The following is a 24,998-nucleotide window of genomic DNA, read 5'->3' as shown; positions in this document are numbered from 1 at the left end:
ACATAATCTCCCCAAAGTATAACTTAGCACTCTACTAAATACGAAGTGTGGTGGGGAAAATGTCCACCCTCCCATCACTCTGAATCTCATAAAGGGCACTAATTTTCTGACTGCCATTCCAATGAGCCCCCTCCGAAGTTTATACGGTCACCCTTTATATATATTAGTAAAAAAAAACTTTGCATAAAATAAGTTATTCAAAAAAAATTAAAGAACTCTATTGAAACCAAAAATAAACAAAAATAGAATCAAATAATCTACCAAGCATACAACTACGACAAATCAGTATCAATAAATAAACGAAACCCAAAACAGACACAAAATTAAAATAAGTCAAACTGAAAAATATTCAAATGAATGTACTGAAAAAAATGTGCATTGTCAGTTTAGTATACATATGCTGATATTTATTCCTTAAAATCTTAATTAATTTTTGATTTCTTAGTTATAAAAGTGAAAACATTAAAAAAAAAATTCAGTAAAGTACAAATTATATTCTGGCTTTTAGAAAGCATTGGATTTAGAACCCTACTCAGATTAATTTCCGCTCGTTTTGAGTTTGACTTATTTTAATTTCTGTTTGTTTTGGGTTTAATTTATTTTTTTAGACTGATTTTTCGTAGTGGTAGATTGTTTGATTCTATTTTTGTTCTATTTTGGTTTAATGGAGTTCTTTACTTTTTTTTTGAAAAACTTATTTTGTGCAAAAAGTTTTTTTGATTAATTTTTGTTCGTTTTATATTGACATAGTCTTTTTCAGGGAGACTGACTGAGCCTCTTCTGAAGTTAAACAACCATCCCTTCCATAAAAACCTTTAAAACCCCCTGGGCATAACTTACAACCCTTGCCCCTAATCTCTGGTTTTTCTTCAACCCCAAAAACCTTGTTATATTATATTTAGACTATTTTGAATAGAATGGCTGTCTCAAAATTTCTATTAGACGCATTTAGGGACCATATGACGTGTGTGTAGAGGGGAGAGAGTAGCTGCCTTCTGATCACTTTGACTCTTAAATAGAGCACTAGAGCGTCTTATTACCAAACCAATGAGCCCCCTTTGAAGTTTATGTGACCACACTTTATATGAAAACCCTATTTTTCCCCAGGGCATAACTTACAACCCTTGCCCTGAGGGCTGGGGGCATTTGTTATTCTCTAAGACATAATTTCCAGACCTTTCTGATAGGCTTAACAAAATGGCTATATCTAAATTTTGATTGCAAGTGTCTAGGGAAATGATAGGCATGGAGGAAGACAATTGCGCTCTGGTCACTTTCGACTGATAAAAAATGCACTAGTCCTCTCAATTTCCAATCAATGAGCCCTTTTTGAAGCTTCTACGACAAAAATTTCTTTAAAACCGTGCCCCAATATGCCCCAAGGGCATAACTTACGACCCTTTTCCTGAGGGCTACGGGAGGAGGGATTTGATCCTCAAAAACATAATTCCCAGACCTTTCAACTACGTTGAACAAAATAGCCATAACAAAATGTTGATCAGAAATGCTTGGGGAAATGATGGTCGGGGGGGGGGGGGATTCTCCCTCTGATTACTTTCGACTATTATAAAGTACAAAAGTAAAATTTTTAATTGAGCTTCTTGGTCTTTATCGATGCAGTCTTTGTCGCGGGTGTTCTGGATTCTTAATAAGTACCGCTTAATTTCACTAATACTTGGTGAGCGGGTTTGCTCATGTAGAGCTATGTTGATTTTTGAAGTTGTAAGTTATATTTTAGTTTTCTATATATTAAACATGCGGTGCCTTTTATTGATTTTTTTCTAACATCCCCCCTCCCAACCCTAAAATATGCAAAAGATACAAATTTACTCCCAGTCTCAGTTTAAGTTTAGGGATCTCAGAGGGTGGATCTACTAACGCGTTTAATACGCTTTTGTTTTCAACTCGTTTGATAGATGCAATTCACTTAACGAATGACCCAACAAATTTTGATAGCTAACGAAAGCAACAAGCGTTTGGCATTCAGTGAATTACGACATTCAGTGAACTCTTTTCTTTCAAACATTTTTCTTTGAGTCATCCTCATACCCTCATACTTTAACTTAAGGTATATACGGAGGATTTGCTCGCTCATGTTACGCCATTACAAGCAATGCAGATGGTGATGATACCAAGTATGAAGTCACCGACGAAAATGGATGCCCTAAAGACCCAGCTGTTTTTGGTAACTGGGACTATAACCCGGAAAATGGAACTCTGGCAGCCTCCTTTAATGCTTTCAAGTTCCCATCGAGTGATAGCATAAGCTTCCAGTGCAATTTCCGTGTTTGCTTCGGACGTTGCCAGCCTGTGAGTTTTGTTTCTTTCTTTTTAATCATGGATTCTTTATAATATATTCTTTCTATATAGCGTATCGTGTCATCAAGTTTTTGATTGTGCTCTTTCCTTCACACATTCAAAGCATTAATTCAAAGCTGATTACAAAGATGACAATTGTTCTTTCTGTTGCTTTTTGTTTTAGTTGATTGATGGTCTATAAGTTTAATTCAGAATGATCGACTGAAATATTTTCTGTCAAAATTGAGAATCTGAACGAATTTTACCATAGTCAAGACCTACCTAGATCCTTTTTCAGGCCAAAAATGTTAATGAGCAAATTTCAGGAAAAATTATCCAGTCGTTTATTAGAAAAAATCAAGTTTTTTTTGAGAAATATACAACACGAATATACGTTATTTTTGCAACCCAACTGCCACCAAAGAGAAATCAGGCCGTCCGTGCATCCGAAGGGAAGAGGTCAGGAGTACCCGCACAAGTTTTTGTTGGGGGGGGGGGGCTATATAACTTTGGGCTATGTTTGAAAACTAAAAGTTTTCTTTTGCAATAAAAGTATCTTTTCTCCCAAAATGTTGGAAAATCTTGCCCGATCTATTTATAATTAAATAAAAAAAATTGTAGGCAAAAAAAATAAATAAAAAAAAGGTAGGCAAAAAGCAGCTAGAAATTCTTTGACGCTTGTCAAACTAAAGGTTTGTTTAACTGAAGCTAGTCTCATGTTACCCCTTGCAAATTAAAGATCAAATAAAAAAAGTTTTTTTAACTGAAAGTAAGGAGCGACATCAAAACTTAAAACGAACAGAACTTATTCAGTATATGAAAGGGGTTGTCCCCTCCTTAACGCCTCGCTCTGTACGCGAAAGTTTTTATAGTTTAAAAAAATAAAATTGTGAGACAGAGTCAAAATTCATCGTAAATAGCGAAGCGTTGAGGAGGGGACAGCCCCTTTCATATACGGAATAATTTCTGTGTCGCTCCTTACTTTCAGTTACAAAAACTTGTTGTTTTTTTTGAACGTTTTTGAATTAATGCAGCTTTGACTTTGGCTCACCGTACATGAATAATTAAAACGAAATTCGCATATTAGTTTTCCTTTTTGGCAAAATAGCTTTCTCGCTTATTAATTCGCATATTAATTTTCCTTTTTTGGCTAAATGGCTTTCTCGAAATTTTGTTCTGACGTAGCTTAAGAATTAACTTACGCAGCGAATTTCTATATTCGTATATTTTTATTACGTATTTTAGGGAGTTCGCCCCCAAGTTAATACCTTGCTCTTTACGCGAAAGTTCAAACTTTTTTCTAATCACGAACCCCTTAATCGCAACAGCTTTTTAATTATAATATATAGATATTTTTTATGTAATGAAGAACTTTAGTTTAAATTGCAAGTCATTCACTAAGGGGTAAACCCCCTTAAATTCGTAATAATCTATGTTTTTTTTAAGTTTTAATGCTGCTCCTTACTTACAGTTGAAACACACTTGTTTTTTTTATTTCTGATCGTTTTTTAAATAATTCTAAGAAATCCAGTACCCCCTTAGTAGAATTTCCTTTCCCCCAAAGACACATCCTGTCTGGACAGATTCGCCCCCGGCCCCCGCCTCCGACCCCTCCCCCCCCCCACCACAAAAAAAATACTCCTGAAGACGCCTGTATACTTCCCAATAACCAATACTATATATAAACAATTGGCAAAGTTTATAACTTGCAGCACTTCCCCTGGGAACAGTGGGGGATTAAGTCATCTTCAAAGACATTTTAATTAGATTTTCGACTATGCTTAACAAAATGTCTCTCTCAAAATTTTGAGCGGGTGACTTCGGGAAAAAATGAGCGAGGGAGGGGGCCAAGTTGCCCTCCAATTCTTTTGGTCACTTAAAAAGGGCACTAGAACTTATAATTTCCGCTCGAATGAGCTCTCTCACGATATTCTAGGACCACTGGATCGATACGATCACCCCTGGGAAAAAAAACATTTAAACACGCAACCGTGATCTTTCTTCTGGCAAAAAATACAAAATTCTACATTCTTGAATATAGGAGCTTGAAACTTCAATAGTATGGTTCTCTGATACTCTGAATCTGATAGTATGATTTTCAATAAATCTCTATCACTTTTAGGGGGTGTTTCTCCCCTTTTTTCAAAAATAAGGCAAATTTTATCAGGCGGGTAACTTTTTATGGGTAAGACTAAACTTGATGAAACTTATATATTTGAAATCGGCATAAAAATTTGATTCTTTTGATTTATCTATTGGTATCAAAATTCCATTTTTTAGAGTTTCGGTTACTATTGGGCCGGGTCACTCCTTACTTACAGTTTGTTACCACGAACTGTTTGATTGGTGTTCTAGAAGACTTGACTTGACTTAAGGCTCCTGCCGAGGGTTCGGCGTAGAGAACGATGAGACCAGGTGCCTCCAGGTTGACCTATCGTTTGCCCGGCTCGCAGTTTTTTCACCGGGATATGGGCTAGGGCAAGGAATTCATCGACTTTGTCTTTCCACTTTGTGGAGGGGTGGGGCATCTTCTGGGTCGCTTCCATCCGTGCATGGTGGGGTCAAACTCGAATGCGAACCGTGCTGGGGCGTCGCTTGACATGCGAAGAAGATGGCCGTACCACCGAACAGTACGCTGGGCGAGCTTTCTCGAAAAATAGGTTTGTGCCGTACGTGACAAGAGGCTCTGGTTGCTAACGAAGTCAGTCCAGTGAAGTCCCTCGATTCTTCGGAGATGTTTCGTCTAGAAGAGGAGATGTTCTAGATGTTCTAGAAGGATTTTAACTTCTCCCTGCCTTCCCCTGTTTTGCCCTTGAGATAGGTTATAATAAAGGATTTAAACGAAGTGGGAACTTAATGGGAGAGGCCAGAGAGAGAAACTTTGAATAGAGAGGAAAGAAGAGAGTTCGTGTCCTTTTCTACCTCAGGGGGCTTAGAGCTGCTATGAGTTGTTGTTAGTTAGTTAGAAATGTCGTTAGTCCTTTAGCCAGTTTGATGTATATGTTGAACCTCCGTCTTGAAGAATCAAGTGGCGGCTTAGGTAGAATGTCCTTTAGGGCGACTCCTCCATATAGACGCTCAGCTTTGTAAGAAGCTGTGTTTCAAGAACCCATGGCTAGGCTTTTCCTCTTTAAGGTAATAAGAGTAAGCCCACATTTTTGCCTTGTCACCTTGACATATTTAGACATTTTGAGCTTTGACTCCATTTGCTTGACTCTTTCTTTTTCGTCAAAATTGAATGCGGTTTATAATTTTTATACTTATGAATTATAATCATTTATTGGATTTTTAAATCAAATTAATTTTTATGGACTTTCACTTACTTTAGAATAGATTTTCTATTAGAAATTTGTTGCTTGTTAATTATGCGCGCAACCTGAGGAGGGGGGCTCTAGCACTGTGAACACGGTAAACTAACCATTGAATCAATACTGTGAGTATTATACATTGTTTTTTATTTGCTTTTAATCATTATGCGGGTACACAGGGTCATTTCCAGGTTGTTGGGGGAGGGGGGGGGTACCAGGTTTGAACCCCTGTGACATATGTTCTAGCTCAGAAATCAGTCTTAAAAATGCAGGTAAAAAAAACCTCTTATTTGAGACCACTAGACAAAGTCTTTGAGAGGGAGAATTCTTGGGGAACACCGAATAAAATTCTTTGGCAATCACGTTTCATTACGTTTACAATATTTAAACTATTGTTTTTTTGGGTGTAGGGGGGATAGGTCCCTCGGTTAGGTTACGCATTTAATATCTGCTCTCCTTTACCCCCCCCCAACCCCCTTATGTGCAAATATATAGCGCAAATTCGTTTCTAAGCTATTATATACTCATCCTATTTTATTTTATTTGATTAGCATTAACCAAACTTGACTTCTTTTGTTGGCCCGTATAATGCACAAGTACCGTTTTATTTACGAAAAATAGTTTTTCAAATGGTACAAGTTTATTTCTTGATTGATTTAATTGTTGATCGAAAATTTTATTTATGTTTGTGTTACTCTATTTATCTAGAATTTCTGCTTGTTTCTTTTTTCTGATCGTCTTTACGTTTTTGACGCTGCAGGGACTGCACCATGCGTGGCAGAACTGCGAGGTACACATGGCGTTCAGAGATGCACGGCAGGTGGCGAAAAGTGGGTGGGTGACCCCTCTATTTGAGCCAGGTTTGCGTTCATTTTTACTTACCCGTTTCAATCTTGCAATCATATTCAGTGAAAATCCATTACTTTAGAAACATATGTGTCATAATATCTTTAGTCAATTTTTGTAATAATATCAATGACAATTTAATTATGTTGATAAATGATCCTGAACAAAAAAAACAGGCTTCACAAAAATCTCTGCGGCAGGGACTCAAACCCCGGTCTCCCGCGTGACAGGCGGGGATACTGACCACTATACTACCGAGGACTTGCAAGAAACTTGTAAACTTCTAGTGGTTATTGTTAGAGAATTAATATATAGATTATCGAAGAATATCGCTTGTTTTTTTTTTAATCAGCCTGTGCTTGAAATTCCTAATCAAGAAAAGAGGTGAGTATGGGGTGCTGAAGTCAGAAATTTTGCAATTCGGTAAAATTCTACAATTGCTATTTTTAGCTCTCTATGAAATGGTCTTGCTTGGGGAAACGAAACTTTCATGGATGGGTATTTAGGTTAGAGTATGGGTCAATGTATACCAAATCATATTATTGAGTTTCAAATAAAGTGAATACACCATTCGGTGCCTTTTTTTGTGCTGATTTACAAAAATAATAAGCATTTCTATCGGAAATGAATTTCAGCCCCCCCCCCTATATAGGCTATACCTAACCCAACCTAACCTAACCTAACCCTGAATTGGCTAAGGAGGGGGGCTCTAGCACTGTGAACACGGTAAACTAACCATTGAATCAATACTTTGTGTATTATAGGCCTACATTGTTTTTTATTTACTTTTAATCATTATGTGGGTACACAGGGTCATTTCCAGGTTGTTGGGGGAGGGGGGGGGTACCAGGTTTGAAACCCGGTGAAATATGTTATAGCTCATAAATCAGTATTAAAAAGGCAGGTAAAAAAAAAACCTCTTATTTTAGACAACTAGACAAAGTCCTTGAGAGGGAGAATTATTTGGGAACACCGAATAAAATTCTTTTGGCAATTACGAATATAATAAGCATTTCTATCGGAAATGAATTTCAGCCCCTATATAGGCTATACCTAACCCAACCTAACCTAACCTAACCCTGAATTGGCTAAGGAGGGGGACTCTAGCACTGTGAACACGGTAAACTAACCATTGAATCAATACTTTGTGTATTATACATTGTTTTTTATTTACTTTTAATCATTATGTGGGTACACAGGGTCATATCCAGGTTGTTGGGGTTGTTGTCAATATATACCAAATCATATTATTGAGTTTCAAATAAAGTGAATACACCATTCGATTCCGTTTTTTATGCTGATTACTAATATACTAAGAATTTCTATCGTAAATTAATTTCAGCCCCCCCCCCCTAAATAGGCTATACCGACCCCAACCTAACCTAACCTACCCCTGAATTGGCATATATAGGGGGGGGCTGAAATTCATTTCCGATAGAAATGCTTATTATATTCGTAATCAGCATAAAAAGGCATCAAATGGTGTATTCACTTTAGTCCTAACTCAATAATATGATTTGGTATATATTGGTCAATATATACCAAATCATATTATTGAGTTTCAAATAAAGTGAATACACCATTCGATGCCTTTTTTTATGCTGATTACGAATATAATAAGCATTTCTATCGGAAATGAATTTCAGCCCCCCCCCCCTATATAGGCTATACCTAACCCAACCTAACCTAACCTAACCCTGAATTGGCTAAGGAGGGGGGCTCTAGCACTGTGAACACGGTAAACTAACCATTGAATCAATACTTTGTGTATTATACATTGTTTTTTATTTACTTTTAATCATAATGTGGGTACACAGGGTCATATCCAGGTTGTTGGGGTTTTTGTCAATATATCCCAAATCATATTATTGAGTTTAAAATAAAGTGAATACACCATTCGATTCCTTTTTTTTATGCTGATTACAAATATAATAAGCATTTCTATCGGAAATGAATTTCAGCCCCCCCCCCACCCATATAGGCTATACCTAACCCAACCTATCCTAACCTAACCCTGAATTGGCTAAGGAGGGGGGCTCTAGCACTGTGAACACGGTAAACTAACCATTGAATCAATACTTTGTGTATTATAGGCCTACATTGTTTTTTATTTACTTTTAATCATTATGTGGGTACACAGGGTCATATCCAGGTTGTTGGGGGAGGGGGGGGGGTACCAGGTTTTAACCCCTGTGAAATATGTTCTGGCTCAGAAATCAGTCTTAAAACTGCAGGTAAAAAAAAACATCTTATTTGAGACAACTAGACAAAGTCTTTGAGAGGGAGAATTCTTTGGGAACACCAAATAAAATTCTTTTGGCAATTACGAATATAATAAGCATTTCTATCGGAAATGAATTTCAGCCCCCCCCCCCCCTATATAGGCTATACCTAACCCAACCTAACCAAACCAAACCCTGAATTGGCTAAGGAGGGGGGCTCTAGCACTGTGAACACGGTAAAATAACCATTGAATCAATACTTTGTGTATTATACATTGTTTTTTATTTACTTTTAATGATTATGTGGGTACACAGGGTCATCTCCAGGTTGTTGGGGGAGGGGGGGGGGTACCAGGATTGAACCCCGGTGAAATATGTTCTGGCTAAGAAATCAGTCTTAAAACTGCAGGTAAAAAAAAACCTCGTATTTTAGACCACTAGACAAAGTCCTTGTGCGGGAGAATTATTTGGGAACACCAAATAAAATTCTTTTGGCACTCACGAATATAATAAGCATTTCTATCGGACATGACTTTCAGCCCCCCCCTATATAGGCTATACCTAACCCAACCTAACCTAACCTAACCCTGAATTGGCTAAGGAGGGGGCTCTAGCACTGTGAACACGGTAAACTAACCATTGAATCAATACTTTGTGTATTATACATTGTTTTTTATTTACTTTTAATCATTATGTGGGTACACAGGGTCATATCCAGGTTGTTGGGGTTGTTGTCAATATATACCAAATCATATTATTGAGTTTCAAATAAATTTAATAAACCATTCGATGCCGTTTTTTATGCTGTTTACGATTTTAATAGTCATTTATATCGAAAATGAATTTCAGCCCCCCCCCCCCCTATATAGGCTATACCTAACCTAACCTAACCAAACCAAACCCTGCATTGGCTAAGGAGGGGGGCTCTAGCACTGTGAACACGGTAAACTAACCATTGAATCAATACTTTGTGTATTATACATTGTTTTTTATTTACTTTTAATCAGTATGTGTGTACACAGGGTCATATCCAGGTTGTTGGGGTTGTTGTCAATATATACCAAATCATATTATTGAGTTTCAAATATAGTGAATACACCCTTCGATGCCTTTTTTTTATTCTGATTACTAATATAATAAGCATTTCTATCGGAAATGAATTTCAGCCCCCCCCCTATATAGGCTATACCGAACCTAACCAACCCTAACCTACCCCTGAAGTGGCATATATAGGGGGGGGGGGGCTGAAATTCATTTCCGATAGAAATGCTTATTATATTCGTAATCAGCATAAAAAAAGGCATCAAATGGTGTATTCACTTTAGTCCTAACTCAATAATATGATTTGGTATATATTGGTCAATATATACCAAATCATATTATTGAGTTTCAAATAAAGTGAATACACCATTCGATGCCTTTTTTTATGCTGATTACGAATATAATAAGCATTTCTATCGGAAATGAATTTCAGCCCCCCCCCCCTAAATAGGGTATACCTAACCCAACCTAACCTAACCGAACCCTGAATTGGCTAAGGAGGGGGGCTCTAGCACTGTGAACACGGTAAACTAACCATTGAACCAATACTTTGTGTGTTATACTTTGTTTTTTATTTACTTTTAATCATTATGTGGGTACCCAGGGCCATTGCCAGGTTGTTGGGGGAGGGGGGGGGGTACCAGGTTTTAACCCATGTGAAATATGTTATGGCGCAGAAATCAGTCTTAAAACTGCAGGTAAAAAAAAACCTCTTATTTGAGACCACTAGACAAAGTCTTTGAGAGGGAGAATTCTTTGGGAACACCAAATAAAATTCTTTTGGCAATTACGAATATAATAAGAATTTATATCGGAAATGAATTTCAGCCCCCCCCCCTATATAGGCTATACCTAACCCAACCAAACCTAACCAAACCCGGAAGTGGCTAAGGAGGGGGACTCTCGCACTGTGAAAACGTTAAACTAACCATTGAATCAATACTTTGGGTATTATACATTGTTTTTTATTTACTTTTAATGATTATGTGGGTACACAGGGTCATATCCAGGTTGTTGGGGTTGTTGTCAATATATACCAAATCATATTATTGAGTTTCAAATAAAGTGAATACACCATTCGATGCCTTTTTTTTATTATGATTACGAATATAATAATCATATATATCGTAAATTTATTTCAGCCCCCCCCCCCCTATATGTGGGATCACAAACCTCAACTATCCAACCCTAAACCTTAAGTGGCGAAGGAGGGGGGCGCTATCCCAGTGAAAACGGTAAAAAAAAAATTTAATAAATAATTTGGGTATTATAGGCCTACATTGTTTTTTATTTAGTTTTAATGATTATGTGGGTACACAGGGTCATATCCAGGTTGTTGGGGGTGTTGTCAATATATACCAAATCATATTATTGAGTTTAAAATAAAGTGAATACACCATTCGATGCCTTTTTTATAGTGTTTATGAGTATAATAAGTATTTATATTGGAAATGAATTTCAGCCCCCTCCCCCTCTATATCGGCTAACCGTACACTACCCTAACCTAACCCTTAATTTGCCGATATCAAGGGTGGGGGGCTGAAGTTCATTTCCGATAGAAAAGCCTATATTCATAATCAGCATAAAAAAAGGCTTAGAATGGTGTATTCACTTTAGTCCTAACTAAATAATATGATTTAGTATATATTGACCGGGGGTTATATATTCTGTTAATATATAGGCTCTAAGAAATTCATGAATTTCTTAGAAAAACTGGAAAAACAAGGACAGAAGTGAAGGTAAAGGCCCCCCCTGCAAATGTTGTTAGCTAGCCTAGGATTATTCTCTTATGCAATATGAATTGATTCTTAATGTTTCCTTTTGTCCAGCTGGACTCCTAGGCTTAATATAGGCCTACTGGTTGGCTAATTTAAAGATTTGTATATATATACACTGTCAAGTTAGCCATCTGGGGGTAGGGTATCCCATATGGAAGTAAAGTTCATTTGTGATGCAAATGAATGTATATTTTGATTGAGGATGCAATTCTAGTTATACATTTGCACATTAGGGGGTGAGGGTATATATTCTATGAATATACACATCCTTAGAAATTCAAGGATTTCTTAGAAAAAAGGAAAGGAGTGAATATAAAGGCTCTCCCCCTGTATAACGTGTTAACTAGGATTATTCTGCATATTAGGCTATGGAGTAATAATTGTTTTCTTATTATGTTTCCTTATGTCCAGCTGGACTCCTAGGCTTAATATAGGCCTACTGGTTGGCCAATTTAAAGATTTGAATATATATGCACTGTCAAATTATCCATCTGGTGGTATCCCATTGGAGACAATATCAAATAAGGAATCTAAAAGAAGACTACTCCATGACAGGAGGGGATGAATTATTTTACCAAATTGGCCTATAGAAAATAGTCTACCAAGTTCAACAGACAGGGAATTTTCAGGTCCCTGTTCAGGGACCAGAAAATACCTTATCAGAACTTTCTGTTCCGTCAATATGTCCACTGAGCACCAGAAAATATATCATTTTCAGCCAAATTTTGTCCATATTTTGTACTCTTTGAATACTTGTTCAAGGCAACCAAATGGATCTTCCATTCTGACTGCTGAGATAAAAGTTATAATTGAGGCACTTAAGGTAGTTCAAGGAAAACCTCGACTATCAAAAAATATTTCGTCTTCTCGGACTCAAAGTCTGCTTTATAGATGATTTCTAAAGGTTTGTCTTCCTTAAATACATGATTTCAAGAACTTTAAACTACGTTAAACAAAATGACTGTCTCTAAACTTTGATTGAATGTGTTTGTGGAAATGGCAGGCGCGTGAGAAAGGTTAATTACTCTCCACTCACGTTCTACTATTAAAAAGCGCAATTTAAATTTCCATTCAAATGAGCCCTATTGAAATTTCTTCAACAACTTTTTGTATAAACCTTACATGCCCCCAGGGCATAATTTACAACCTTGCACTGAGGGCTCTGATAGGGTTATGATCCTAAAAGATCTAATATCCCTTAACTTTGGACTACATTGAACAAAATTGATATCGCAAAATTTTGATTGAATATGTTTAGGGAAATCCTGGGTGTAAGAAAGGGGTTAGCTGCCCTTCAATCACTTTCGACTATTAAAAGGAACTAGCCCTATTAATTTTCAGTTGAATGAGCCCTTTTTGATGTTTTTACAACATTGCTTTCTAGAAAAACCTTACATGCTCCCAGGGCCTAACTTACAACCCTTGCCCCGAGGATTTTGGGGGGGGGAGGGGTTGTCATTCTTAAAGACCTAATTTCCAAAACATTCAATTATGTTGAATAAAATAGCTATCTAAAAATTTGGATTGGATGTGTTTGGGGAAAAGGTGGGCGTGAGATGGTCAGTTGTCCTCAAATTACTTTTGACTATTAAAAAGGGCAGTAGCCCTTGGAATTTCCAATCGAATGAGCCCTTTTTCAAGTTTCTATGACAAAGCTTTCAATAAAAACCTTATATGCCCCCGAGCATAACTTATAACTCTTGCCCTGAAGACTGTGGGGGGAGTATCCTGTACAAAGGTATAATTTCACGAACTTTAAACGGCGTGAAACAAAATGGATATCTAAAAATTTGGATGGGATGTGTTTGGGGAAAAAGTGGGCGTGAGAGGGTGGTCAGTTGTCCTAAAATCACTTTTGACTATTAAAAATGGCACTTGCCCTTTGAATTTCCAATCGAATGAGCCCTTTTTCGAGTTTCTATGACAAAGCTTTCAATAAAAATCTTATATGCCTCTGAGCATAAGTTACAACTCTTGCCCTGAAGCCTGTGGGGGGAGTATCCTGTACAAAGGTATAATTTCCCGAACTTTAAACGGCGTGAAACAAAATGGCTATCTAAAATTTTGATTGGATATGTTAAAGGAAATGGTGAGCGTGCAAAGGGTGTTAGTTGCCTTCCAATCACTGTCGACTATTAAAAAGGGCACTAGCCAATTCAATTTCCAATCGAATTAGCCTTTTTTGAAGTTTCTACGACGACGCTTTCTATGAAGAACCTTTTATCCCCCCAAGGCATAACTTACAAGCCTTGACCTGAGGGCTGTTGGGGAGTGTCCTCCTCAAACACATAATTTCTATCCGGAAATTCACAACACTGAACAAAATGGCTATCTAAAAATTATGATTCCATTTGTTTGAGGAAAAGAAGAGCGGGAAAGGGGGGCTAGTTGCCCTTAAATCACTTTCGACTATTAAAAAGGGCTCTAGACCTTTGGACTTCCAATCGAATGAGCCCTTTTTCAAGTTTCTACGACAAAGATTTCAATAAAAACTTATATGCCCCCAGGGCATAACTTATCACCCTTGCCCTGAAGACTGTGGGGGGAGTGTCCTGCGCAAAGGTATAATTTCATGAACTTTAACTTCTTGGAACAAAATGGCTATCTCAAAATTTTTATTGGATGTGTTTGGGGAAATGGGTAGCTTGGAAAGGTTGTTAGTTGCCGTCTAATTACTTTCAACTATTAAAAACGGCATTAGCTATTGTAATTTCTAATCGAATGGGCCCTTTTTGAAGTTTCTACGACAACACATTCTATAAAAACTTTGTTTCAAAGTGAATTTTGGAAAAATCTTCGTTGAAATGTATGACATGGAATATTTTTTTTAGTGTTGTGTCATGGTTTTTCTCATCGGTGTTACATTCTGTTGATGTTTCAAAGTGCATTTTTGAATTTTGTCCTTGGAAAATATGACATGGAATATTTTTGTAGTTTTGTGTTGTGGTTTATCGTGTCAGTGGGCTGTGTAAAGCTTCTTGATAACTTTAGGTTGGTGACTTGTCAGAAAATTCTTGATCAAACCAAGGATGTTGTGTGCCTTAGCTGCTTGATTCCAAAAGTGACTAAGAAATTTAAACTTATTGTAAATTTAAATATAAAAAAAAAGAATTTTATAAAGTTTTTTTTAAAGAAATTATCCAAGGAAAAGTAAAAAGCTAAGTTACAACAGAGACAATCTGCTACAAAGTAAAAGAACATTTCGTGCATAAAACAAACATTAATTTATATCCATGTATTAAAGGAACCACAACGCAACTATAGAGTACAACAAATAACGAAACATACTAGTGCACCATCAGTAGAATACCATATATTTAAAATACAAGATTCTTTCCTTCTAAAGATGATTTGGGCAGAAATTAAACAGTCCCTAATTGAGTTCCAATACCGCTTCCAAGAGTCTAAATTTTTAATCAGCAAAAAGAGAAACTGCGTTCTATCTTCAGTCAAACAACGACGTAGTCGTTCGAATTTCGCTAAGATAATTGTAGCAAAAAAATGCAATGCACAACATTTCTGAGGAAGTTTAAAAGGCAAAACAAACTGCGTGAACTCCTGAATCATCTGAAAAATCTTAGAGAGATTATTGGACGAAGATTTGCGTCCTTGGGTGACTTGGTCCAATGGCAGGCAGTCCCTACAGCGCAGGACGAAAGAACTGCGTTTGGGAGTGGGGTAAATGTGTTTTTTAATTTTAATCTTAAGTCAGATCTGATACGATTAGTACCGCAAATAATCTCGATCACCATTATTGTCATTGAAGTGACCCGTTGCTGTACAACTAAGCATGTAAGTTCAATAAATCTATTGTCTTTTTATATGTGTTTGTTTCATTTGTATGTCTGCGTCTAGTCCGATAGTGGGTAATTAGTTCGCAGGTCTCCAAGGTAAACGCTCCCAAAGGAATCTGATCTCCAGATAGCCCGAGAAGAAGAGGCCACGCTTTTTCATCCCTACAAGCACCAAAAGTTGTCATCGCCACAGCTTAGAAAGAGTTTCTAACCCCTGCTAGCCTATAAGAATTCGTATCTCTTAAGCAAGATCTAATTGCGCCGTGGAAACAAAGCTCTGAGACGTCAGTGTTTCTAGTTCAATAATTCTTAATTCCTCGTAACTTTTAATGGATTAAATTAAATGAAATAATTCAAAAATATTCAATATCAGCATTAAAATACAATTCGATTAATATGTATATTAGAGAAATTACGGCATCCGGTTCAAATGTAAGAAATAAGAAATAGGGAAGTAAATCTATCACAACCCATATCAATAACAACAATCTTCCATCGCTACAAATGGCGCGGTCGGTAGGAAATTCTTTTATCGCTACAAATGGCGCGTGTCGGAAATTGGAGGAAGACTGCGAACTAGTTGGGCTGTTTAAACTTTGTAATTTGGATTTGATTGTTGGAGAGATACAGACATATAAATAAATTGATTAGGCCTATTGCCGCTAAGCTACTACAGGGAAACCCTTTAGAATATCTCATAGGAGATAATAGCCTACCCCAAAATAGGTTAAGTAAAATTTTAATTTGATACAAACGCAAAAAAAAATATGGACGACCTAAACGATTTATTAATAGTGCAAAAGTTAGTCGCAAAAAACATAGAGATTGCAAAATCTATCCCGGAATACAATGGTCAATCAGATATTGACGAATTTAATATCCAATTAACCCAGTTTGTACAATTAACAAAAACAGACGTTGGAGCGTTAAAAGACATGCTGCTTCTACGATTAAGAGGCCAGGCCTTAACCTTTCTAAAACAGGTCGAACATACCATAGGAAATAACGCCAACTTGCCAATAAATACGGTTGATGACTTGTTAAAAGCATTCAAAGAGAGATTTATAGAAACCAGTTCAATAAATAAATTAAAACATGGAGTAGTGAACTTTGATTTTTCACAAAATATAAGGGAATATCTGGATAATATACGCATTTCTGTAGAAGCAAAATACGGAAGTGGTTCTGGGCAACTGTATGAAAAAGTCATACTAAATACCTTTTTGAAAGGGCTAACCCCAAAACTATATAGAGTAGTAATATCCAAGAATATTCAGACTTTGGATCTTGCAGTCCAGGAGGTAGAGCAACTAATCGAAGTTGATAAAAGTGTTGCTAATCATAGTAATGCAAAAATAAACAGCCTAGGTGACTCAAACGCGAACCTAATTTTCAAGGGCTATAAGACATCCCCCAATTTCTTTTCAAGGTATAACTCCCCAGTAGCACAAATAAACAAAACGCAAGAACCCGCTAGGCAGAAAACAGTACGTTTTCAGCCCATTAACCCTACAATATTAAGGTGCTATAACTGCAATCGTGTTGGCTACATAGCAAGAGAGTGCCACTACGTCACCAATCCCATACCAAGAAATGCTGTCGGTAATACGCAAAATTACGGTAACCATTTGTTCAGAAGGACAAATTTTAGCACCGGTCATGCAATAGGCTATAGCCAGGGGGATTGCGCCAATCAGTACCTTATAATGCGTACCAACCAAATCTGTAAAACCCTCTCCCCAGAAGGCAACTTAATTACCGGTTTGAAAACCCAAATACTCGCCAAGGCAAATATAATGCGAGAATGCAATACAGAAATCCTGAAAATTTGGCGATGAGAAATGAAAACTTTACAAGCCAACGGCACTGGCAAGCAGTGCCAGCAAATAGCACTGACACGAGATATCCACGTTACCATAATAATACATGGCGAAGACAGGCAGACGTAAATCATTTCAATATGCCTAAGGAACCTAATACGTCCCAATATCTGTTACAGGCACAAACAAATGAAATAAATTTTCAGGGAAACGCTTCAGACCCCTCAGAAACAGAAGTTGGATTCAGAGGGTGTCAGGGATATTTAATAGGTCCAAAACAATACTAGTGCCTTCTTGTAGTGATATTATTAACAAGTTACCTATATTTAATGATTTTTGTGTAGAAAATGTTTACTTTACGGCCTTAGTTGACAGTGGAGCTACTGTATATATCATAAACTTTTGCGTACTTAATATGTTGCCTCTGCACATTAGGCGACAAAAGAACCCTAATAAGCCCTATTTAACAAACGTTACACTTCATAAATTAAATGCAAAAGGGTCAATTTACCTAAAAATAAAAAGGGACAATAGAACCTTCATGACAAATTTCATTATATATAACAATCTTCCATATGAAGCTATTATAGGGGCAAATTTTCTAAGGTCTAAGAAACTACTATGAGACGCATCCACCGATAAATGGTTTAATCAATCTCAGGTGGTTGATGAACTTTCTACCTTACGAAATCTAGACAGAAGTTATGAAGACAACATAACAGTAAAAAAAATTTATAATCGTAGAATTGTAAAGTGTGTCGAAACTAATGTCTTACACAGACATGGCATAATTGGAAATTTATTCAATTATCCTGAGAGATATCGCAGAAATGAAGTAAATATAAATAATAACAGTATTTAATCTGCGAAAATAAAAATAGGAGATATGCGACAGTACAGATAAAATGAAATTAAGAAAATAGTGGAATTGTGGAAAAACATAGTAAAACCCAACGTGGCGCCACAAGATGCCGCAATGGCGCAGCATAGCGCCAGCTTGAATCTAATAAACACCGAAAATGAAGAGAAATATTACGGATTTGCGATAAGGAAAACAAAAGTCCCTCCTAAAACGATGCACAAAATTCAAATATCACAAATGATCGAGGCAGTAATTAGCAAATCAGAAATACGTTTTGCGACACCGTCTGAAATACCCGAAAATCTGTTATGCGAGGAACAGATTATATCTTATGACAAAGGGGAAGGTTTTATTTGGGTAACCAATAACCATGAAAACGATACAATTACAATTAAAAACGGGACTTGTTTAGTCCAAATCGAGGTTTTAACAGAAAATGATTTAAATAAATGGGAAAATTCTAAAAGAAACCTAGTTAACGGTATTAAAACTTCAAATAACGAATATCCTTTGACTAAATCGCAATTTTTAAACAAATTTAAAATGGATAATATTACTGATTTGTAACTTAATAAAAAATTATGCTAATTATTATGTAATTTTTGGTATTTATTCTCTGAATCTTATGTTTATATGGGGCTGATTCATTTTTATCAGAATTCATTTTTAACGACTGGTAATCCCGTAGCAAAACAGCCATATCGTGTGCCATATAAGCACAAAGAGTGGTTAAAAATAAAATCCATGAATTAGAAAGAAACGAAATTATACGCCAAAGTATAAGTCCGTAGAGTGCACCAGTAATCTTAGTATCAAAAAAGAATGGCTATATCAAACTTGTGATGGATTATAGGGATCTCAAAAAACAAGCAGTTAGTTCCAAATGTCCTTTAACAAGAATAGACGAAATTCTTGAATCAATTTCAAGCAAATACAAAATCTTCAACTCTTTAAAACTTAGACAAGGCTACCACCAAGTGAAAATAGCCGAAAAGGATGTCCATAAAACTGCATTTTCAGCATCCGAATACGGATCTTATGAATACTTGAGAGTACCATTTGGGCTTAAAACAAGTTCAAGCGCGGTATGTAGACCTCTGTTGCACCTGTTAAGAGGATTAAAGAATATAATTCATTTTGTTGATGATATTATATGCGTGGGGGAAAACACTGAGCAGCACTTAGCAACTTTAGCTAAGGTGTTCGAGAAATTCAGGCAAGGCAATTTAAAATGCCGGCCCGAGAAAGTAAATTTATTTCAATCCAAAATTAAATTTTTAGGAGTAGTAGTAGCCCAGGGAGAGATATCCCCAGACCCTGATAAAATAAAATCTGTTGAAAACCTCAAGCCCCCCAGAACTATGAAAGAATTTAGGGGAATTTTAGGCCTTACTGGCTACTTTAGAAAATTCGTACGCAATTATTCCCAAATTGCGAAACCCCTCACGGAATTAACGAAAAGAAACTCCCATAATGTTACTGGGTCCCAGGAAGCTCAAACTTCCCTAGACCAACTCAAACAGGCACTCTTTTCTGAACCAATTTTATCACTCCCTGATTTCAAAAACGGAAAATTCATCGTTACCACGGATGCTAGTTCAAAGGGCATAGGCGCAATTCTTTCGCAAACAATCCCAGTAGAAAACTATAACCCTCTACAGGGAACGCCTAAACAAATAGAAAAAGTTATATGCTATTCAAGTAAAACCTTATCAAAAGGCGAAAGCAGTTATTCCGCCACTAACTTAGAATTGCTATCTATTATCTACCACCTGAACAAATTTAGACATTATTTAATTGGTAGAAAATTTATATTACGATCAGACCTTAAAAGTTTACAGTACCTGCGCACATTTAAAAATCCCACGGACATTCTATCTAGATGGATTATGAAAATCCAAGACCTAGATTATGAATTTGAACATTTAAAGGGAAAACAAAACGCAGCTTGCGACTTTTTGAGTAGATATCCAGAAAATAGTCCATCGGAAACTGAAGAAAATGAAGGTGACGCCATAATTGCTAAAAGAAAACATGGATGTAAGAAAAACAAAGTCAAAGACGCAGTAAAAGAAAATAAGATTAACTATTGTCCCTTGTCTCTGGAAAATATAAAAAGAAAGCAAAAAAAGGACGAAATGTGTTTAGCACTAATTGATTATTTTGTGAATGATGAGGCGTTACCGGATAAATTCAAAACTATTCGAAAAGAGATAGATAATTTTTACTACGACCTTGATGAAGAAATACTGTGCAGAATTGTGACTGCTGAGACAAAGAGAAACCAAACCTCGATAATCCCTGTACTATCACAAAACTTGATAGGGACTGCATTTGAATATTTTCATTCGGACACAGGTGGAAATCTAGGAGTTATGAAAAAGTTCCATAAGTTAAAACAATACTATTAGGTACAATCAGCACTGATAAAAGTTAAAGAATTTGTAAATACATACGAACCATATAACCTAGAAAAAATCCCCCCAGCTGATCTAAATCCTCCACTGGGAAGAGTCCCAGTAGCGAATTAACCCTTTGATATTATCTCATTTGACCTATTCGGGACACGTGGAGGCTTACCTGTTTCTAGCAGAGGTAATACTTGTATTCTTTCAGTTGTGGATCATTTTTCCGGATTTACTTTTGCAAAAGCATTAAAAAATCAAGGTGCTTATGCCACATTTAAGGTATTAGCAAATTTATTTTTACAATTCGGCATTCATAATAAAATTTTGAGCGACAACGGGAGCAATTTTGTTGCAAAAGTAACAAAAGATTTAATGAGTTTCCTTAATATAGAGAAAATGGTGACAGCGCCGCACCATCAACAAGTTAATTGCAAAATATAAAATTTAATTAAAATTTTTTTTAAATTTCTAATTATTTATAAGAAATACAATTGGAGTGACTGGGATAAATTCTTACCTTATTCAAATAAATTAATAAACATTGATTATACAGAACAAACAACAGTAAATCATTGTTTTTAAAATTTTGTTATAGATTTTAGAGTTCCGTAGTATTAAATTATTTAGTCTCGAATTTATTATAACGACTGAGAAGATTACAAACAAGAATTCATAAATAGGATGAGGAAAACTTATAAAATAATTAGTCAAGAGCTGGAAAAATGTTAAATAAACCAAGAGCTAAGAAACCAACCCAAAGTTAAGGGAAATATAGATTTCAAAGTAGGAGACTTCGTTTACCTAAAGAACGAGGCGAAAACGCAAGGAAAAAAACTTTCCAACAAATATTCTGGACAGTACAGAATAGTCAAAAAGTACGATTATGAATATACCTTTAAAATGGAAAAGCCCGATAGTGGAAGAACTTACAAAGTGCATGTTAGCCGAATAAAAACAGCCAAATTTCCAGAGAGATGGGTATCCCAACCCTCTTCTACTGATTCATCAGATTCAGAAAATGAGCCCCCTAGGTCAAGATTGGCAGAGCTAAAACCTTTCAATTTTAAACAAGATTATTTTGAAAATGAAAGTGATGAACAAAACTTTGAAGAATTTTTGGCTATTGAAAATCTAGTTATTCCAGAGAAAAAATCCCTAACACCAGTAAGAATAAGAACGCCAAAAAGCCCAAAAAGTTATTCATCGGCAAACGCAGGAGATTTAGATTATACAATATCTCCAAAAAAACCATTTTTCCCCGATAGAATCTCGACCCCATGTCCCCCCAAAAGATTTCCAGACGATATGGTTTCCCCTACAACACCAATAGAAAGGCCCCTGTCTTTACAGGAGGAATTAAACAGAGCTGTAGAAACCCCCGGCATTGCTGTAAAGAAAACTCCTCTCAAAGATTTAATTAAAACAAACCTGCGAGAAGCTATGGATTTAATTAATTTCCCCATAAAAAAGATTCAGAGTACATTGCCCAAGAATAAAACTCCCAACGATGACCAGCAAAGTCAACATCATGATATAACTGAATCCAAGATCAAACCTAAAAAGTGGACTTCATTGAAGGAAATCTTTGTGCAAAGAATGTCCTATCCCCCTGAAGAAATGGCCTTCAAACAATAGAGGAACCCCGCAAAAACTATTGATTCCTCCCAAAGCTCTCAAGAATCTTTGAAATCCCCCAAGTTGAGAAATCAAGGCAAAGACTTTAAGAATAAACCTTCTACTTCCAGAGGAGTAGAAATTTACGAAGGAATGGCAGGTGATACCACAAAAAGTGCCACCTCTAAAAGTTCTAATCCGGATTCGTCGGAAAACAGTTCAGAAGATTCTGATGGTGAGTCAGACCAAATAGTAGCTAAATAAATTGGGAAATCAAGGCCGACCTCAGCAGCCGCACACGGTAAAAAAACGAAATTAAATGGCCAAGAGTTTTTGAAAAAAAAATACAAAAAGTTTGACCTTATTTCGCTAGAAAACCCGAAAAAGAAAAAACCGCAAGAAACAGAGGATAAAATAACGACACAGTCAGGTAGAACTGTTAAAAAACCCGATAGATGGAATTACGCTTAATCAGTATAGGATTAAAAGATTTTAATGGATAGGCGTCCTAACTTTTAGCTCACGAGCAAAAATCATATGATTATAAAAATGCTGTAGAGAAATTCTGTTCAACATATATCAGTTCCCGAAAAGCAAATCCTTTTGCTTTTTAAAAGGTAATAATGCATATGATTAATTCGAATAATTTCATTGGATACAAAAAACTACACGTACCACCCCAGTACGATGCATCCAATCCAACTGAAAAAAGCCGGAGTGTTCTGGTGATTCGGAGTGTGGGGGTAACGATATCATTGTTGTCGTATCCAGGCCACACTTCGAGCCGCAAGACTGGCTCCCAAATCTCCAAATTCCAGGACAGTTCCCCATTCCAAGGAACTGACGTGGAAAGCTCGTGGTCGACCGTAATGACAAATAGTATTTTTAGATCCTCTGTAGCACATTCTGCCTACTGGGTAGCTACCTCACAAAAAATTTAACTATACCCCTATAAATGTGAATTAATCAGTTGGACAACCTATAATGTACCCAATCATCGGGATCAAGAACGGAGTTTATATCATGGGGAGGGGAGGTTCAGTTTCCCCTACCGACCGTATTTTCAACCTATATTCTACAAAGGAACTAGGAAAATTATCCCCTACTCAGTATTAAGTTGTGTAATAAAACCTAATTAGACGGACCACGTTTCGTGGGATGTCTGGGGGGAGGGCTCGCCAAAATACAACGTTTGATTTGTTTTGACGAATTCTTCCCTTGGATTTTCAATGAAAAAAATCGACCCAGGTCCTAACTGTGAGCATTTTCAGATCATAACAATGGAGTCGAAACCTATTCGAAGGGCGATAATTGATACTGAGTTCATTAGCATAATGAACGCAAAGGAAAACATTATATATTCGGCAGCTATGCTAGTCGTGGACGAACAAGGAAATCAAATATATGAGAAAGAATGGAATGTAACCTACAACCTTAAAGGGTATGTACCCCACACTTATAAGTATGGTTTAGCACTTGCAAATTTCCCCAAGTATCGTCCAGCTAGAGGGGAAGTCAAAACAAAATATAGGAAAAGAAGCGCAAAGCAACTTGGCTGTCTACAATTATTGATAAGACGCCTACAAAAGAACCTCAATATCAAGTATTTCTATTGCAAGGGACCCACCCAAACAGACTTATTACTCCTTGATAAATGTAGAGCCCCCAAAATTTGCTATAGCCTCGAAAAAAATCCCCAATGTGTCAAATATGAAGGCATACATCATCCTTTAGCGGAAATCCGATATTACAACCAACTTTTATTTGACCCTGAATCCTAATAGTAAAAATCCATCGGTATTAAACTATTTATGAAACTGGTTAAAATTGGCCAAAGCAATAGACATACCCATAAAAATAACAACACTAAAGTTAACAGAAGTGCCTAAACTCGACACGACAAATCAAGAGATAACTCATTAATAACTTAGACACCTATTAAGAAGATATATTGGAATTGCTAATACTATATTTATTTTAGGCTTACAAAAAAGTTATTTTACATTTTTAATTATTTAATTTACTCATGAGTGAATATTTTTTAATTACTCAAGGATCATAACGCAAAAAAAAAAAGAGTAAGATCTAAAACTTAAGGGTATATATAAAACAGTATTAGATAGAGATAACTGCCAGAATTAAGTTCTAAAATCCTAACATTACTGTCCAAACCTATCTAACCTTTAAATAATCATTCTGTTTTACGATCACAAGTCAGTCTTCCTTGGTCAATGCCTCAAAATGATTACATAATAAGAAACAAACTAAGTAAAAAAAAAAAAAAAAAAAAAAAAAAGATTAAAAAAAAAAAGTTTACAAATAAAAATTGGTACAAAAAATAATAAATTAATTATAAAAAAAAACACTAAGATGAGGCCTAAGAATATCATCCTTATTCTCGTTGTTCATGCAGTGGCCCAAGAAGTGATAAAACACGGAGTAATATTCAAGCATGAAAATTCATTGCTAGTTAGCCATGAGGCATGGAAAATCTTTATGAAATTGGATCCCAAACCTTTTGAAACCTTGTTCCAGCAAGTAACAAAGCTAGAAAAAACACAAATGAACTCAAGGCGTCGATATTTCAATACCTTAGATCGAACAAAGGACTACAGGCCAGTAAAATAATACATAATAAAGATAATAAAGGATTTCCAACTTCGGTTATACCCAAACAAAAATCAAAATTCGTAATAGATGACCCTAACGAGAAAAGGACAGGAATCAACATGACATTTGGAACGAACACTGAGGAAGACAGAGAGAAAAGACTGGTGGATAATATTGAAGACTTAGCAAAAGACGTTGCTAAAACAAAATTAATACAAAACTCTAAACTACCGATTACAGGGAAAGGAAAACCTTACGATGGAAATTACGCAACGCACGACGAACAACCGTTACCCAATCTAAATGAGAAAAGTACACAAAAAATTTCAACTCATCAAGCCTACTTAATACTATATAGACAAATATTACAAGCCCTATTTGAATTATTCAACACGGA

General features: G+C 36.2%; 1 long non-coding RNA gene across 1 annotated transcript in view; it reads left to right on the top strand.

Moving 5' to 3' along the window:
- The first annotated feature begins 1,593 nt into the window (after positions 1-1,593).
- The window catches only part of LOC148941860 (uncharacterized), a 42,225-nt gene continuing 18,820 nt past the window's right edge, over positions 1,594-24,998 (top strand). The window contains exon 1 of the long non-coding RNA XR_016143187.1: positions 1,594-2,310. This is a non-coding gene — a long non-coding RNA (uncharacterized LOC148941860). The remainder of the gene's footprint in view (positions 2,311-24,998) is intronic.

This window comes from Artemia sp. Qi Xiang Cuo, chromosome 17 (assembly GCF_049724085.1).
Source record: "Artemia sp. Qi Xiang Cuo chromosome 17, ASM4972408v1, whole genome shotgun sequence".
NCBI lineage: Eukaryota > Metazoa > Arthropoda > Branchiopoda > Anostraca > Artemiidae > Artemia > Artemia sp. Qi Xiang Cuo.
The sequence above is the reverse complement of the archived record's forward strand: the minus strand, read 5'-3'. Positions and strand labels throughout refer to the sequence as shown.